General features: G+C 40.4%; 1 long non-coding RNA gene across 4 annotated transcripts; it reads right to left on the bottom strand.

Annotated features, from left to right (window-relative positions):
- Positions 1-1655: 1655 nt before the first annotated feature.
- LOC149971277 (uncharacterized) lies at positions 1656-8791 on the bottom strand. Of its 4 annotated transcripts, XR_016492496.1 has the most exons (6): positions 8561-8763; positions 7457-7546; positions 7229-7323; positions 5602-5648; positions 2257-2400; positions 1656-1972 (listed from the first exon to the last, which is right to left on the bottom strand). It is a non-coding gene; the product is annotated as an uncharacterized LOC149971277 (long non-coding RNA). The 4 variants fall into 4 exon arrangements; XR_016492495.1 differs by lacking the exon at positions 5602-5648 and having other exon boundaries at positions 8561-8773; XR_016492498.1 differs by lacking the exon at positions 7457-7546 and having other exon boundaries at positions 8561-8773.
- Between the last annotated feature and the right edge of the window lie 270 nt (positions 8792-9061).

The following is a 9061-nucleotide window of genomic DNA, read 5'->3' as shown; positions in this document are numbered from 1 at the left end:
GAAACTTGTTCAGAAGTAAACTACTATGGTCAGCATTATTGAGAAACAAACGGGTTTTAGGCTTACTTTGTTATTTAAAAGAAACTGGGTTGTATAGACTATGATTGTGGGAGCAGAGGAGAACTGTGGATCCACCAACATTTTGCTGATCATCATTAATTGTTTAATTTGACTTGATTGGTAAGACTCCACGTATTTGTTATAATGTCAATAAGAAGCCATGGGAAACTATTCATATTAAGTTAACATACATAACTAACTCCAACTCCAACCTTGGCGGGAACTACTTGTCAAGCTTTATGTGACCATTCTTGTTCTCGCCACTCTTGAAGTCAAATGAGAAAATGGCACAGCACAGTGGTGGTCTAACGAACATGCTCACGCTCAAACTCACTCAAAAGCTAAATAAAGACCCAGGTTTAGCGTGAGAGGCTCCCCTCCTTTCCCCTGAAGTTGTACTCTAGACCCACACTGACATTGCATTATGCCCGAGTCTGCTATTTCACAATCGTCTGACGTATAATGCAATATGCTAGCCTAGGTACCAATCTGTTTAGCTAACATTCTACTCCTTGTATTCAGTGTCATATGCTGTATGTTAGTTGCAAAGAGTGGAATGATAGCTAAACAGACTGGTATCCAGAATAGCTACAGTTGAAGTTGGAAGTTTACATACACTTAGGTTGGAGTCATTAAAACTCATTTTTCAACCACTCCACAAATTTCTTGTTAACAAACTAAAGTTTTGGGAGGTCGGTTAGGACATCTACTTTGTGCACAATAATTTTTCCAACAATTGTTTACAGACAGATTATTTCACTTATAATTCACTGTATCACAATTCCAGTGGGTCAGAAGTTTACATACACCAAGTTGACTGTGCCTTTAAACAGCTTGGAAAATTCCAGAAAATTATGTCATGGCTTTAGATGCTTCTGATAGGCTAATTGACATAATTTGAGTCAATTGGAGGTGTACCTGTGGATGTAGTTCCAGGCCTACCTTCCAACTTCCAACTTGCTTGACATCATGGGAAAATCAAAAGAAATCAGCCAAGACCTCAGAAAAAAATGTGTAGACCTCCATAAGTCTGGTTCATCCTTGGGAGCAATTTCCAAGCGCCTGAAGGTACCACGTTCATCTGTAAAAACAATAGTTTTTCCCTCAAACCTGACTCAGTTACACCAGCTCTGTCAGGAGGAATGGGCCAAAATTCACCTAACTTATTGTGGGAAGCTTGTGGAAGGCTACCCAAAACATTTGACGCAAGTTAAACAATTTAAAGGCAAATACTAATTGAATGTATGTAAACTTCTGACCCACTGGGAATGTGATGAAATAAATAAAAGCTGAAATAAATCATCTCTCTACTATTATTCTGACATTTCACATTCTTAAAATAAAGTAGTGATCCTAACTGACCTAAGACAGGGTATTTTTACTAGGACTAAATGTCAGGAATTGTGAAAAACTGAGTTTAAATGTATTTGTCTCAAGTGTACGTAAACTTCCGACTCCAACTGTATATGCTGTTAACTGTTTACTTATGAATAAACATCATGTTTGGCAAGAGTTATTAGGGGTGGTGAGTAAAATGATCAAATTACTTTACAGATCTACTGACAGCTATTCCTAGGAACCAGAGGGACAAAACATTCACATTTTTGTTCTTTATTAAACTTACAATAGTTGTTTAATTATTTACAGGAACGTTAAACTGTACAATACAAACACAGGAGCTGGAAGCAAAGCAAACAGGAAGGTTACAGTATGTGTTTGCTAAGGTCAAATGTTTAACTTCATGACCCCCTTTGCTGATTAACATAATTTTGCTGTCTGTGATGTTACGTTATTCTGATGCTCAGACAACATCATGCCACGTTAGCTCAGTATTCCTCCCGATCCTGTTTGTCATCGTCCACCGTGTTCGATTCTTCATACCAACGCTCGATCAGTCCTGAGGGCTCCATATCTAACAAGACATGCAACCAGACATAGCAGGTTGGCTTTAGTTATTTGTTCTCTGGACAGCGTCAAAGCTAATGAAAATGCAGAGTTTAGCTACATATATTGCTTGACATAATTTGGACTGATTGCTCAGTGGACCATTTAGCTTCTCTGTATTGGATTGTATAACAGCACAAATGATTAAGTCATTTGGTTTACTATATGTTTAGATATTTCAGGCATCATTCGTAGTAACAGTTATAGGTCAATGATTGTTTATTTAGAGCACAGATATGTGGCTGTATGTACCTTGTTGTAGTGAGCCATGCCCTTGACCTTGAGTGAGATAGTTGGTCACAGTAGGATGTATATGAGGTAGATGCACATGGTGAGAAGGTCTTGGAGTGAAGTTTGGAAAGGATTGTTCTTCTACTGCCACCAGATCCACTATTTCTGGAGGGGAGATGAAAAAGCTTGATGATCAAACACAAATCTGGTACAGCATAATACCTTCTCATATAAACTATGTTAACTACATTTAAGAAGAATGCATAGGAAATAGTGCAGACATTGGGCAAAATGTTTTTTTGGGGGGGTCAATCATGCTTGATCAAATGCTTCTCATTTACCATGACATACAACTGCTCTAGTTATTTGTACTGCAGTCTGGACAGCTCCAACACCTGAAGATGAAAAGCATAGCTAATTACACTCACTGGTCAGTTTATTAGGTACATAGGTATATAGTACTGGGTCAGACCCCCCTTTGCCTCCAAAACAGCCGGAATTCTTCGGGGCATGGATTATACAAAATGTCGGAAACATTGTTGCTCAATTGGTATCAAAGGCCCTAACATGTGCCAGGAAAACATTCCCCACACCAGTACACCACCACCACCAGCCTGTACCAGGCAGGATGGGTCCATGGACTCATGCTGCTTATGCCAAATCCTGACTGTCATCAGCATGACGCAACAGGAACCGAGATTCGTCGGACCAGGCAATGTTTTCCCACTCCTCTATTATCCAGCGTTGGTCATCGCTTGTCCACTGGAGCCGCTTCTTCTTGTTTTTAGCTGATAGGAGTGAAACCCGGTGTGGTCGTCTGCTGCAATAGCTCATCCGTAACAAGGATCAACAAGTTGTGTGTTCTGAGATGCCATTCTGCTTACCACTGTTGTACTACCCCGTTATTTTTCTATTTGTGGCCCGCATGGCCTTGCCATTCTCCTTTGACCTCTCTCATCAACAAGCTGTTTTTGCCCACAGGACTGCCGCTGACTGGATGGTGTTTGTCGCACCATTCTCTGTAAACCCTAGACACTATGGTGTGTGAAGCCCAGGAGGCCAGCCGTTTCTGAGATACTGGCCACCGGTGCACTTGGCACCGACGATCATACAATGCTCTAGCTCAAAGTTGCTTAGTTCACTCATTTTGTCCATTCTATCATTCAATTGAACAGTGTCTGAATTCCTCGACGCCTGTCTGTCTGCTTTATATAGCAAGCGGTGGCCACGTGACTCACTGTCTGTAGGAGCGTTCAATTTTCATGACCGTGGTGGTGTACCTAATAAACTGGCTGTGAATGTACAGTACCAGTCAAAAGTTTGGACACATCTACTCATTCAAGGGTTTTATTTATTTAGACTATTTTCTACATTGTAGAATAATAGTCAAGAAATCAAAACTATGAAATAACACATATGGAATCATGTAGTAACCAAAAGGGTTATAAACAAATCAATACATTTTATATTTGACATTCTTCAAAGTAGCTACCCTTTGCCTTTGTGTCAGCTTGGCACGCTCTTGGCATTCTCTCAACCAGCTTCTCCTGTAATGCTTTTCCAACAGTCTTGAAGGAGTTCCCACATATGCTGAGCACTTGGGAGGACGTATTGCTGCAGAATGCTGTGGTAGCCATGCTGGTTAAGTATGCCTTGAATTCTAAATAAATCATAGTGTCACCAGCAAAGCACCCCCACACCATAACACACCCTCCTCCTTGCTTCACGGTGGGAACCACACATGCAGAGATCATCCGTTCACCTACTCTGCGTCTCAGAGATGTGTCTGTTTCTTGAACTCTGTGAAGCATTTATTTTGCCATTTCTGAGGCTTGTAACTCTAATGATCTTATCCTCTGCAGCAGAAGTATCTCTGGGTCTTCCTTACTCATGAGGGTAAGTTTCATCATAGCGCTTGATGGTTTTTGCGACCCCACTCTAAGGAACCTTTAAAGTTCTTGAAATGTTCGAGTTTGACTGACCTTCATGTCTTAAAGTAATGATGGACTGTTGTTTCTCTATGCTTATTTGAACTGTTCTTTCCATAATATGGACTTGGTACTTTACCAAATAGGGCTGTCTTCTGTATACCACCCCTACCTTGTCACAACACAACTGATTGTCTCAAATGCATTAAGAAGGAAAGAAATTCCACAAATTAACTTTTAACAAGGCACACCTGTTAATTGAAATGTATTGTGACTACATAATGTATGGTGACTACATAATGAACCAGGTGACTATCAGCAACAAACACTCAAACTGGACAGTTTTATCTCCATCTCGTCATTCAAAGACTCAGTCATAGACACTGACTGTTGTGGCTGCTTTGTATGATGTATTGTTGTCTCTACATTCTTGCCTTTATGCTGTTGACTTTGCCCAATAATGTTTGTACCATGTTTTGTGCTGCTACCATGTTGTGTTGCTACCATGTTGTGTTGTCATGTGTTGCTGCCTTGCTATGTTGTTGTCTTAGGTCTCTCTTTATGTAGTGTTGTCTCTCTTGTCGTGCTGTGTGTTTTGTCCAATATTTCAATTTTTTTTAAATAAAAAATCCCAGCACCCGTCCCCGTGGGAGGCCTTTTGCCCTTTTCGTAGGCCGTCATTGTAAATAAGAATTTGTTCTTAACTGACTTGCCCAGTTAAATAAAGGTTCAATTAAACATTTTTTTTAAAATGCTGGTTGAGAGAATGTCAAGAGTGTGTAAAGCTGTCATCATGGCAAAGGGTGGCTACTTTGAAGAATCTCAGATCTCAAATATATTTTGATATGTTTAACTCTTTTTTGGTTACTACCTGATTCCATGTGTTATTTCATAGTTTTGATGTCTTCACTACTATTCTACAGTGTAGAAAATAGTAAAATAAAGAAAAACCCTTGAATGAGTAGGTGTGTCCAAACTTGACTGGTACTGTATATTGTGTCACATAATTCTGACAAAGATTGTTAAGTACACAGCTATTCTTCTGGCTGTACTGTATGTGCTTATTGAAGTTCCCATGCCCCTTACCTTGAGTGAGGTAGCTGTTCACACTAGGATATATATGAGTTAGATGCACATGGTCAGATGGTCTTGGAGTGAAGTTTGGAAAAGATTGTTCATTTACTGCCACCAGATCTAACATTTCTCCGGAATATGAGGGAAGATCAAATCTCAATGATCAAGCATAAACCTTCTTATGAATTAGATTTGAGGAATACCATAGGAATTTATCATGAATTCATAATGCAGTTCCAGGTGAAAAAAAAGTGCTTTATAAGAATCCATGTCTTGCCAAATATTGGTTTGAGAGAGATAGATAGGATATATATCTATATCTATCACACACACACAACTGTTTCCTGATAATTGGTAAACTCACCATTATTTCCAGACAGACCTCTGTCTGCTTCTGCAAGGTTGTTTGGCCTAAAAAAAATAAACGACCTTTCATTTCCATATGCTTATAAAAGCAGGACCACACAGTCCTTCCTACCTGCTCATCGCTGTTTCCCTCCAAGTTGAACAAACCTCATAGATCTTTTAGTTACCTGGTCATTAAAATATAATTGTAACGCTCGTCTGTAATGGAAGAAGGTGAGGACCAAAGCTCAGCGTGGTATGTGTTCATGATGTTAATATTTAATTAATCAAACTGAACACTGAAATACAAAATAACAAAAGTACAACCAACCAACCAACCAACCAACCAACCAACCAACCAACCAACCAACCAACCAACCAACCAACCAACCAAAACAGTCCCCTTGGTGAAACCACTAACACAGGATACAGAAAATAATCACCCACAACTCAAGGGTGAAAACAGGCTACCTAAGTATGGTTCTCAATCAGGGACAACGATTGACAGCTGCCTCTGATTGAGAACCATACCAGGCCAAACTCAGAAATCCCAATTCATAGAAAAAAGAACATAGACTGCCCACCCCAACTCACACCCTGACCATACTAAAACAAAGACAAAAGGGCCTCCTGGGTGGAGCAGTGGTTAAGGGTGCTGTACTGCAGCGCCAGCTGTGCCATCAGAGACTCTGGGTTCGCGCCCAGGCTCTGTCGTAACCGACCGGGAGGTCACCCGGGTTAGGGAGGGGTTGGACGGTAGGGATGTCCTTGTCTCATCACACACCAGCGACGCCGGGCGCAGTGCGCGCTAACCAAGGTTGGCAGGTGCACTGTGTTTCCTCCAACACATTGGTGTGTCTCATATAAAACTGTGAAGGACCTCGGCATTACTCTGGACCCTGATCTCTCTTTTGAAGAACATATCAAGGCCAATTTGTGTGCTCTCTCTAATTCTCTCTTTCTCTCTTTCTTTCACTCTCTCGGAGGACCTGAGCCCTAGGACCATGCCTCAGGACTACCTGACTCCTTGCTGTCCCCAGTCCCCTGGCCGTGCTGCTGCTCCAGTTTAAACTTTTCTGCCTTATTATTATTGGACCATGCTGGTCATTAATGAACATTTGAACATCTTGGCCATGTCCTGTTATAATCTCCACCCGGCACAGTCAGAAGAGGACTGACCACCCCACATTGCCTGGTTCCTCTCTAGGTTTCTTCCTAGGTTTTGGCCTTTCTAGGGAGTTTTTCCTAGCCACCGTGCTTCTACACCTGCATTGCTTGCTGTTTGGGGTTTTAGGCTGGGTTTCTGTACAGCACTTTGAGATATCAGCTGATGTACGAAGGGCTATATAAATACATTTGATTTGATTCGATTTGATTTGCGGCTGGCTTCCGGGTTGAATGCGCGCTGTGTTAAGAAGCAGTGCGGCTTGGTTGGGTTGTGCATCGGAGGACGCATGACTTTCAACCTTCGTCTCTCCCGAGCCCGTACGGGAGTTGTAGCCATGAGACAAGATAGTAGCTACTAAAACAATTGGATACCACGAAATTGGGGAGAAAACGGGGTAAAATTCAACAACAAAAAAACAAACAAAGACAAAACAAAGGAACTAAGGTCAGAACGTGACAATAATGTACAGACAACTCACCTGTTATGGCTTAGAAATGGAGTACATCTCCGTATTGGAAAAGACACCTCTTCTGTAACCACAACCCCATTGAAACCAAATGGGTCATCCTCACACTGCAATGAAACGTATAAAACATAACCATCTTTAGTTCAATATTTAGTGTCCTGACATTACGGTCATTCAAAGAAAGTATTTTACAAGCTTCTTTCAGTAAGTATATGATACATCAAAGTAAAACAAACATACCAGTGCATCTCGTGAGTAATGGTAGGTGTCAGTTTCAATAACTACTACATATGAATAGGCCACTGCATTGTCCACACACTGGGTAGGGTCCTGTAATATGCCACAATGTATCCATAATTATATATAGACAATACCTGGTGTTTTTTAAAAGAAGGATCGAAGGAGTAAATAGCTATGCTTCCAATCTAACGAAAAGGTAGTAATACAACTGAGCAATAATATCATAGTATCATTCGGGAGTCTGAAGCGGTTGGTTTCACAGCATATTGCGCCACTCACAGTGTAATTGAACTGTTATATTAAAGTCACACTGGGAAAATTAAGATAATTCACGATCGGCACCACTTCCTACTTTTGCTGTTGTTGTCCTCAAGACATTATTCTAAGAACAAATATGCCTAGTATATTTGAGTCATTATTGATTGTAATGACTAAACTGATGTTTGCAGTGCACTATAGTGAACATAGTCATGTTATTATCAAGCTGCTTATTAGTGGTTTATTCAACTATGTATTGCCGCCATTACGGTAGATTTAGGTTTGAGAGGATGAGCTCTAGGGGCACCATAATGTACACCTGTGTTCCAATAATGTACAATCTAGTAGGTTAACCTGTTCTGCCTCATTTTTCATTCATTTAGTGACCAAAATAAGCATAATACTTCAAAATCAAAACTTTACCATTTCTTCAAGAACACTCTCGTCCGCCATTCTTTGTTGGCGGATGCAAAATGGTGTCACTATGAAAGTGTCACTGTGACCTACGTCATCAATGCCACTACTGTAGTCTGAACTCCATACTAATTTGTAATTTTTTTCAAAAGCTGAAAAGTGTATATTTATAAATAAAATGTACCTGTTTTGAATTTGGCCATAAGATAAGTGTTCGGTTGAATTAATTATTCAAGAAATGCTGAGGCGACACTTGGTTTGGCTAAGGGTGAAGGTTAGGGTTAGGGCTAGGGTTAGTGGATAGTTAGTAGAAATGTTGTTGACAGTTATTGAACATCTACCGAACGTCTACAAATCGTCTACTTGAGACTATCCAAATAAAGTGTCACCAATGCTGAAAATGAAGATGGTATGTAACCACAGTTTTCTTACCTTAGAATAGTGCCCTTGAATAAAACTCCACTAGTTATTGCATAGATGACCTTTCAGTTCACACGGACTCAGTCAAACATTATTATTATCTATCCAAATGTTGTTCAGGTTCCTTTTCTCCGGTTAAACAAAGCTTGAGATCATGAGCCTGTTGATCGAAAGATTTTCAAGACTTCCTTTTCATACTCTGAATTCCAAGGAGTGTCCAGGAACAGATACTTAAAGAAGAGGAACAGATACTTATCATGGACGTGGTTACATAATTAGATTGCTCACTGCAGAATGTATGGGCTTGTTTATACAGTAACTCTTACATATGGTCAGAATGGGGCGGCAGGGTAGCCTAGTGGTTAGACTGTAGGACATTCAAAACCCCCGAGCTGACAAGGTACAAATCTGTCGTTCTGCCCCTGAACAGGTAGTTAACCCACTGTTCCTAGGCCGTCATTGAAAATAAGAATGTGTTCTTAACTGACTTGCCTAGTTAAATAAAGGTAAAAT

The sequence above is a fragment of the Oncorhynchus mykiss genome, chromosome 27, assembly GCF_057628025.1.
Source record: "Oncorhynchus mykiss isolate SJ-2025 chromosome 27, ASM5762802v1, whole genome shotgun sequence".
NCBI lineage: Eukaryota > Metazoa > Chordata > Actinopteri > Salmoniformes > Salmonidae > Oncorhynchus > Oncorhynchus mykiss.
Note: the sequence above shows the minus strand (reverse complement) of the source record. Positions and strands in the feature narration are given on the sequence as shown.